This window comes from Neomonachus schauinslandi, chromosome 9 (genome assembly GCF_002201575.2).
Source record: "Neomonachus schauinslandi chromosome 9, ASM220157v2, whole genome shotgun sequence".
NCBI lineage: Eukaryota > Metazoa > Chordata > Mammalia > Carnivora > Phocidae > Neomonachus > Neomonachus schauinslandi.
The window spans coordinates 66,268,543-66,278,965 of record NC_058411.1 but is presented as its reverse complement, the minus strand read 5'-3'; positions in this window follow the sequence as shown (position 1 = coordinate 66,278,965).

Genomic DNA, 10,423 nt, shown 5'->3' with positions numbered 1-10,423 from the left:
GTCTCTTTTTTTAATTTTATTTTTTAAAAATTAACATATAATGTATGATTGGTTTCAGAGGTACGGGTCTGTGATTCATCAGTCTTATATTGTTTCTTTTTTCTGTTTTTTTTTTCTTAAATTCTACATGAGTGAAATCATTGGGTATTTGACTTTTTCTGACTGACTTATTTCACTTAGTATTATACCCTCTAGACTCATCCATGTTGTTGCAAATGGCAAGACTTCACTCTTTTTTATGGCTGAGTAATGTTTCAGTGTGTGTGTGTGTAACAACATATCTTCTTTATCCATTAATCTATGGATGGACACTTGGGTCACTTCCATATCTTGGCTGTTGTAAGTAATGCTGCAATAAACATAGCAGTGCATCTATCTTTTTGAATGTATTTTCATTTTCTTTTGGTGAATACCCAGTAGTGGAATTACTGGATCATTTCATTTCTGATATTAGTAATTGGTGTTTTATCTCTTTTTTTCCTTGGTTAGCCTAGTTAGAGATTATCCATATTATTAATATTTTTAAATGAACAAGCCTTTGTTTCATTGATTTTCTGTATTAATTTCCTCTTTTCAACTTCATTGATTTATGTTCTGATTTTCATTACTGTTCTTCTATTGCTTTGGATTTAATTTGCTCTTCTTTTTCTAGTTTCCTTAGGTGGAAGTTTAAATTATTGGTTTTCTATTCTAATCCATGCATTTAATGCTATGCATTTTCCTCTAAGCTCTTCTTTGGCTGTATTCCACAAAATTTTCCAAGTTGTATTTTTAATTTAATTTTACTATACTCATATATGCTGAGAAATGTAGAGGTTTTTTTTAAAGATTTTATTTATTTATTTGACAGAGAGAGACACAGCGAGAGAGGGAACACAAGCAGGGGGAGTGGGAGAGGGAGAAGCAGGCTTCCCACTGAGCAGGAAGCCCGATGTGGGGCTCGATCCCAGGACCCTGAGATCATGACCTGAGCCGAAGGCAGATGCTTAATGACTGAGCCACCCAGGCACCCAAGTTTTTTTTTTTTTTTTTTAGAAAATTCTATTTCTAGAGCTGATCTTTTATGTGTTTTTTATGTGGTCCAAACTTTGCTGTATGTTGAACAACAAAACAATTAAAAAACATTTTTAAAAAATCTATGAGCTTAATCTATTCCAATAATTTAATGAATTTCTTTAAGTGTATGTTTTCTTTCTAATCTGTTGGATCAGGTAAATATTCATTTTGTTTTTACCAAGGGAGACAAATTTTCATCCTTATGATGGAGACTAGGATTTTTAGAACTGGTGTAGTCAGGCCCTTCTGTCTTGGTATTCTCTGAATCTTCCCTGGATTGGCTGGGAATGATTAGTCTAAGCTTCTCTCTAGACCAGGGCCTGCTGAGTCCAGGTTGTGCCATTCTTGGGCATTTCTCCTGCCCTATGTTAATGAATCCTGCCACTGATATAACACATGACCTGGTCTTTGGGCTTGATCAGGACCTACCATTTCTTCCTGGCCAAACCAAGTCCCACCTCAGCTTTTGCTAGTGTTGTAGACCTCTCCAATTCTTTTTTTTTTTTAAATTCGATTAGCCAACATATAGTACATCATTAGTCTTAGACGTAGTGCTCAGTAATTTATCAGTTGCGTATAACACCCAGTGCTCATCACATAATTTGCCCTCCTTAATGCCCATCACCCAATTACCCCATTCCCCCACCCACCTCCCCTCCAGCAACCCTCAGTTTGTTTCCTATATTAAGAGTCTCTCATGGTTTTTCTCCCTCTCTGATGACTTCCCATTCAGTTTCCTTACCTATGATCTTCTGTGCTGTTTCCTATAGAACATAGATGAGTGAAACCATATGATAATTGTCTTTCTCTGCTTGACTTATTTCACTCAGAATAACACCCTCCAGTTCCATCTACATCAATGCAAACTGTGGGTAGTCATCCTTTCTGATGGCTGAGTAATATTCCATTTTGTGTGTGTGTGTGTATATATATATATATATATATATATATATACATATATATCTCACATCTTCTTTATCCATTCATCTATCTATGGACACCTCAGCTCTTTCTGTAGTTTGTAGCAATTGCTGGGTCATAGGGTAGCTCTATTTTCAACTTTTGAGGAACTTCCATACTGTTTTCCAGAGTGGCTGTACCAGCTTGCATTCCCTCCAACAGTGTAAGTGGGTTCCCCTTTCTCCACATCCTTGCCAACATCTGTCATTTCCTGACTTGTTAATTTTAGCCAATCTGACTGGTGTAAGGTGGTATCTCATTGTGGTTTTGATTTGTATTTCCCTGATGCTGAGCGATATTGAGTACTTTTTCATGTATCTGTTGGCCGTTTGAATGTCTTCTTTGCAGAAATGTCTGTTCATGTCTTCTGCCCATTTCTTGACTGGATTATTTGTTTTTTGGGTGTTGAGTTTGGTAAATTCTTTACAGATCTTAGATACTAGCCCGTTATCTGATAAGACATTTGCAAATATCTTCTCCCATTCCATATGTTGCCTTTTAATTTTGTTGACTCATTTCCTTAGCTGTGCAAAAGCTTTTTATCTTGATGAAGTCCCAGTAGTTCATTCTTGCTTTTATTTCCTTTGCTTTTGGAGATGTATCTAGCAAGAAGTTGCTGTGGCCAAGGTCGAAGAGGTTGTTGCCTGTGTTCTCTCCAACAAAAAGTCCATTTTGATGGATTCCTGTCTCACACTTAGTTCTTTCATTCAATTTGAGTTTATCTTTGTATATGGTGTAAGAAAAGGTCCAGTTTCATTCTTCTGCATGTGGCTATGGCTACCTCAATATCATAAAAGCCATCTATGAAAAGCCCACAGTGAATATCATTCTCAATGGGGGAAAAACTGAGAGCTATTGCCCTAAGGTCAGAAACATGACAGGGATGCCCACTCTCACCACTGTTGTTCAACATAGTACTAGAAGTCCTAGCCTCAGCAATCAGACAACAACAACAAAAAATAAAAGGCATTCAAATTGGCAAAGAAGAAGTCAAACTCTCACTCTTCACAGATGACATGATGCTTTATATGGAAAACCCAAAAGACTCCACCCTAAAATTGCTAGAACTCATACAGGAACTCAGTGAAGTGGCAGGATATAAAATCAATGAACAGAAATCAGTTGCATTTCTATACACTAACAATGAGACTGAAGAAATAGAAATTAAGGAATCGATCTCATTTACAATTGCACCAAAAACCATAAGACACCTAGGAATAAACCTAACTAAAGAGGTAGAGGATCTGTACTCTAAAAACCACAGAACACTTATGAAAGAAATTGGGGAAGACATAAAGAAATGGAAAAGCATTCAATGTTCATGGATTGGAAGAATAAGTATTGTTAAAATGTCTATGCAACCCAGAGCAATCTGCACATTTAATGCAATCCCTATCAAAATACCATTGACATTTTTCACAGAGCTGGAACAAATAATCTAAAATTTTTATGGAACAAGAAAAGACCCTGAATAGCCAAAGGAATGTTGAAAAAGAAAACCAAACCTGGTGGCACCACAATGCCTGACTTCAAGCAATATTACAAAGCTGTGATCATCAAGACAGTATGGTACTGGCATGAAAACAGACACACAGATCAATGGAACAGACTAGAGAACCCAGAAATGGACCCCCAACTCTATGGTCAACTAATCTTCAACAAAGCAGGAAAGAATATCCAATGAAAAAAGGATGGTCTCTTCAATAAATGGTGCTGGGAAAATTGGACAGCCACATGCAGAAGAATGAGACCTCTCCAATTCTATGTCACATCTTCCATTCAGCTTTCAGTCTATGATGGATACATCATACCCTATATTATGGCAGGTATATTGAATCCTATCACATAGGCCCACTTGTAGGTTTCTAAATATCCATTTAATGTCTTTGTCCCAATCCAAAAATTATGGTAAGTCCTGAGTACTTTCCATATTATGCAGCAGCTGAAAATGACTCTAAGACCCCTTATCTACTTCCATGCAGTGCTACCAAGTTTTGTTGTGGACATCTCCATATTGGCATGAGGACAGACTTTAAACTATTAGTTCCCAAGTGGGATGATAGGTAGAAACTTCAGAGAGTTTGGATGCCTGATAACATCCATAAACCCTATATTTCAGTATTTTGTATGCTAATATTACAGAAGGTATAATATTTTAAAAAATTAAACATGCTTTTCTCAGTTCATCTAATACTTGGACTCTTGCCCAAAGATAAAAAAAGACACATCTGACTACCTCCTTTGTCTTGCTTTGTCCATCTTCTTCACTCCATAATCCATTTTTGCCAGAAGGTATAGATTTATTCAGAATTCCTTTGTACCTTATATTAAACTCTGTGGCCAAACTGGCAGGACTGTCTCTTGAAAAATCAAGAGATAAAAATAGGATAATTAAGAAAAAGCTTTTCTTTCCTTTAAAGTCATGGTTTCAAACCTACTTTATTGGTTTTTTTTTTTTTAATTTTATTATGTTATGTTAGTCACCATACAATACATCATTAGTTTTTGATGTAGTGATCCATGATCCATTGTTTTCATATAACACCCAGTGCTCCATGCAATACGTGCCCTCCTTAATATCCATCACCGGGCTAACCCATCCCCCTACCCCCCTCCCCTCTAAAACCCTGTTTGTTTCTCAGAGTCCATAGTCTCTCATGGTTCATCTCTCCCTCCGATTTCCCTCCCTTCATTTTTCCTCCCTTCTCCTAATGTCCTCCATGCTATTCCTCATGTTCCACAAATAAGTGAAACCATATGATAATTGACTTTCTCTGCTTGACTTATTTCACTTAGCATAATCTCCTCCAGTCCCATCCATGTTGATGTAAAAGTTGGGTATTCATCCTTTCTGATGGCTGAGTAATATTCCATTGTATATATGGACCACATCTTCTTTATCCATTCATCTGTTGAAGAGCATCTTGGCTCTTTCCACAGTTTGGCTATCGCAGACATTGTTGCTATGAACATTGGGGTGCATATGGCCCTTCTTTTCACTACATCTGTGTCAAACCTACTTTAATACTTGAAAATAGTTTTCAAATGTTTTGGAGTTAATTTTATTTTGGATATCTTAGCTGAAAATCTTTCTTTCCCTCTGCATTTCTGTAATTACAGTCTTATATCTCATAGCTCATTCCTCTTTTTCTATTCATTCCCCTTCCATCCTTCCTGCAGATGACTGCCTTGGTTCTCCTGGAAAGAGATCATCTGCAGAAAAGTACAAAAGAGGACATATTAAAATATTTTTAAAAATATCACTACCTGTAGTTTAAGTAGACAAAATACTAAAATTTATGTTCCATGGATATTATTAGCCCTCTAGTCTTTATAGCCAGAGATAAAGGAAAAAGATATTTTTGGTCATGTCACCACATATTTGTAAGTCTGAGGACTAACAATTTTTATTTACTTACATAGGTTTAGGTCATCTCACTGTGACCCATCATGCTTTGTGCTAGAAGACAAAAAAATAAAAGGCTTTTTCTAATCAGTTTGTCTTAAAAAATACCTCTGAAAGTGGAGAAAAATAATATATCAATCAATTTATATAGAATGAGAGAGAAGATATAGTGGTTATAAGCACATTCTGGAGATAGAAGGGCTGTGGATAAATCCTACTTCCACCACTCACAATATGTATGAGCTCAGACCAGTTGTTTGATTTATTTGAACCTCAATTTTCTCATCTGAAAAGTGGGGACAATTTAAGAGGATTAAATTAGCTTGAGTGAATCCATGTGAAGCATTTGGAACACAGCCTAAACATAATAAGTACACACACATACACACACACACATCTATCATAATTGCTATCATAATTGCTAGTGCTATTGTGTAAGGGATTTGAGAAAGGATTGCTAATTGTGAAAATATGCTAAACAAGCTAAAGAGATCTTAAATTAAAAGTGATTATATTAAAGATTATGAAACATCTCTTTAATCTTTTGATGGATAAATTTGATGCATTTTAACAAGTAGGAAAAATTAGACTATAAGCCCTTTGGGGATAGGGCTTCTCTTTCTTTCTTTACATATTAATTATTTAACATATCCTGTTCAATTACACCACTGTATACTAAATAATAGCATTATTTAAAGAGTACTGCACAGTGATTCAGTACAGGCTTTGTAGTTTGCAGGCTTAGGTGTGAATTCTACTTAAATTCTAAAATTTAGGTAATTTTGGGTAACCTGTTTAACTTCATGAAGACCCATGTTTCTCATCTATAAAACAGGAATAGTAATAGAATCAACTTTCTAGATTATTTATAGGAATTTATATAATATATGTAAAGTTCCAAGAGAGTACCTGTGTTTGTTAACTACAAGACAAATTCTAACGACAAAAATTATAAGAGTTTATCACAGAAAATCTGTTTAATCTATTTTTAAAAACTTTAAACTTAGGGCTGGAAGATATCTACAGAAAATTGAATGAAAAATTATTATACCCATATCTACAAATCCAGGGGAAGAGCTGCCATACAGTTATGGGGTTTGTTCATATAATTTAGTCTCCACATGATCCATTTTTACCTGTATGTTAAAGAAAGGTTCTTAAAGACCAGATCAAATTTTTGTATTTAGCTTCTTAAAGCGGCAACCTAGCCCAGCTGGCATTCTGGGACTCCTTCCATCTCTGCTTTGACTTGATGATTCAGTGAAGTACATACTGTTCTTGCATCAGAAGTAGCAGTGTTAATTCTATTATGCCAAATACTTTCACAGTAGCTCAGGCTGAGTTCCCTGTATGATTGCTTATTGCAGAATCACTGAAGCAGCTGGTGGAAAAGTCCATGTCAATCCCTTTGAGACCTGTGTCTTTGGAAAACATTCTGAGTTGGTCTGCTTTCAAAGGAGCAAGTAACATGATACAAAACTACCAGGGAACCTCCATTTGTTCTTCACTGGCTTGTAGGAACTCCATGGAAAGTTTGTTAGCATACTAGACTTAGGTTGATTGTATAATTTTTCATCCAAGGAATACTCTTGAGAGTGAAAGGGGACACAGTTAATAATTAAGATGGGACAACAAATGTAAAATGAGACTATTCTGAGTGAACTGGGTTGTGTAGTCACTCTACTGGACTTCACAGTCCCTGATCTTTTTTTCAATTCAGTTCCAAACCTGTTCCTTTGCCTGCTGTGAACTGTGGAAGGATGTCCCAGAATAGCCTATAACTAGTTTTTGTTTCCTTGCTACAGCATTACTTTTGCTACTGCAAGAGAGCATTCATATTTCTCCTTGGTTCTCATCAGCTCATCCAAAACTAGCCTCATTTCAAAGATAATGCTATGGATATCTTCCAGTAGCCATTCTAATCATCTATTTATTCCATAGGTATTTTATTGAGTGATTATTTTAAAGTAGAGACTGTTCTAAATGCAGGAAAATAATGCACATGACTGACAATGTGCCCGCCTTATGGAGCTTATGTGGACTGTATGTGCAAGCCAAAATCAAGAGTTGGACACTTAACTGACTGAGCCACCTAGGAGCCCCTAGTTGTCTGCCAATTTTAAATATGGTTATCTGATTCTAGAAGAATCTAATTGGTTCTTTTTATAGGAAGTTATTCCTTTGGGGACAGATTTATAGTATCTGGGAGGAGATTGGCTCAAGTGAATTTCCAGTTTAGTCAACAGTATTTATTGGGTTCTGTATAACAGAACACAATACCAGGTTTTATATGGGAATAGTCCAAAAAGGAAGGTAGGGTGCAGGATTCCTGCCCACAGAACCCTTTGACATACATCAAAAGGCTTGGGTATATGCTTTTATTAACCAGAGTTGCATAAGTACCAAGAAAATACCAAGTGGAGGTGTAATTATAATCAGGTGGGATTAATCATGAAAAACTTTCCAGAGAGAATTAGTTTTAACCAGGCTTTTAAGTAATTCAGAACTATTTAATGGAAAGAAGGGGGACTAATAAACTCACCAGAAGGGAATTAAATGTCATTCAACACATACTGAATGCCTTGTATGTGCAAGGCACTGTGCACAGAACTTGGTTGATATGCAGAAGACCCCAACACTGTGCCTGCCCTCAAGGTCTCTCCATCTAGTGTGGGATACATAGAGGCAAACAATGGCCTATGCCAAGATTCAGGAGCAGACACGTACATCAAATGTTCAGCCAATGGAAAGGCATTTTCCTGCACTAAAGAGTCCATAGAGAAGAATAAAAATTAGTTTATGAGAAGATTTGGAGGTGGCCTCAGTTGGCAGATGATCTTGAAAGCATATGTATCAGCTAGAAAGAGTTACAATCCTGAAAGCTTTCAGTCAGAAACTCCAAAATGTCATCAATGTCTCGGTTTTCTTTCTTTCTACTCCATGATTCGTAATGTGAAACTCTAGAACTCATAATCACAATATATCTTCAGCCAAAGGTATTGGAACTATAATCCAAGCCAGAAGAACCACAAATAGGTGGCTGGGCCATTTTTCCTGTCCCTTCTGAGGAACTTTTATGAAAGACTCAACCTACGACTTCCAGTTATATTTTTTTGAACCATACTGTGTTCCTAACTACTAGGAAGTCTGCTCCTGTGGTTTTGCACTAGTCACATCACCACTCCCAGCAAATCAGTTATGCAATACAGAAGGTGAGAATGAATACGGGATAGGCAGCCAATAATCTTTACCAGAGCAAGGTTGAGGTTCTTTTTTTTTTTTTTTTTAAGATAATGGGTATTAAGGAGGGCGCGTACTGCATGGAGCACTGGGTGTTACACGAAAACAATGAATCGTGGATCACCACATCAGAAACTAATGATGTATTGTATGGTGACTAACATAACATAATAAAATTAAATTTAAGAAAAGATATTTATTAGAGAGAGCACTCGCATGAGCATGAGCAGGGGGAGAGGGAGGGGCAGAGGGAGAGGGAGAAGCAGACTCCCTGCGGAGCAGGGAACCCAGACATGGGGCTCAATCCCAGGACCCTGGGATCATGACCTGAGGTGAAGGTAGACACTTAAATGACTGAGCCATCCAGGAGACCCAAGGCATTCTTGTTTAGAAAGCACTGGACTGGAGCAGGAAAGTGCTGAGGAAACATTATGAAAACAATAACTGACAGAGATTGTGTTAACAATTGTATGTAAGATGAGTGTTTATTTTTTAAAAAGGAAGAGACACATGATTATTTTTAGCCTATTGAATTAGAGAGCTGAGGTAGCCTCAATTCAAATAGTTTTAGATAGACTCTGGAAATGGTAAACGTAAGAGATTACCTGAGGAAACAATCCTGAACATTTGTTAATGAAAAATATAAGAGTCAAAGGAGTGTGTGCTGGGGGTGGGAGAGAGAGAGAGAGAGAATCTAGATTTGCATTTAGTTAGTGATCATTTAGTTGTTTAAATTCCAAAGACTGTGGTGCAATTGTGAAAAGTGAAGAAATCACAAATCTTTGAAACAGGAAGAAGGCAAAGATTATTAAGAGGGAAAGACACATAAATAGCAGTTTCTTCTTTTTTATATTTAATAAGTTTTGTAACAGTGATTAGAATGGGTCCATCTCCTCTGAGGCTACAAAGGTAGCTGCAGAAGTGGAAACATAATAGGCCTTGACTTCCCTCTAGCATGTGTACATGTTCACGCTCACACACACACACACATACACACACACACACGCACACAGGCACGGATGTACACTTTCTCCATCTTGGTTAACTGGCACCCCATAAACCCATACTCAAAATGTAGGGATCATCTTTCTTTCTGCTTCTCACCACTTGTACCTAATCAGCAGCAATTCCTGTGAACATTGCACCCAAAATACTTCTCGAATTTGGCCATTTTTACTTCACTACTACTACCATCCTTGTTCAAACCTCCAACATCTCTTACTAGGTCTACTACAGTAGTATTTTTTTCAAGTATAATTAATGTGCAGTGTTGTATTAGTTTTGGTTTGTGCAATATAATGATTCAACAATTATTTACATTACTCAGTGCTCTTCATGAAAAGTGTACTCTTTAATCCCCATCACCTATTTCATCCCCTACACCCCCCACCCACTTCCCCTCAGGCAACCATTGGTTTGTTCTCTGTATTTAAGAGTCTGTATTTTACCTGCTCACCCTGAACTCTTATCTCTCACAACATATCTCTTCCTGAAAACTAGAGTGAACTTTCAAAGATCATATGCCTAAAACTGTTCAGTAGCTTTTGTGGCACCTGGGTGGCACAGTTGGTTAAGTGTCCAACTCTTGGTTTCAGCTCAGGTCGTGATCTCAGGGTCCTGAGATCCAGCTCTGCCTCGGCTCTGTGTTCAGCAGGGAGTCTGCTTGAAAAGGCTCTCCCTCTCCCCCTCGCCCCCCACCCCACTCTCTCTCTAATAAATAAATAAATCTTTTTAAAAAAAGAATCATGTGTTTGATATTCA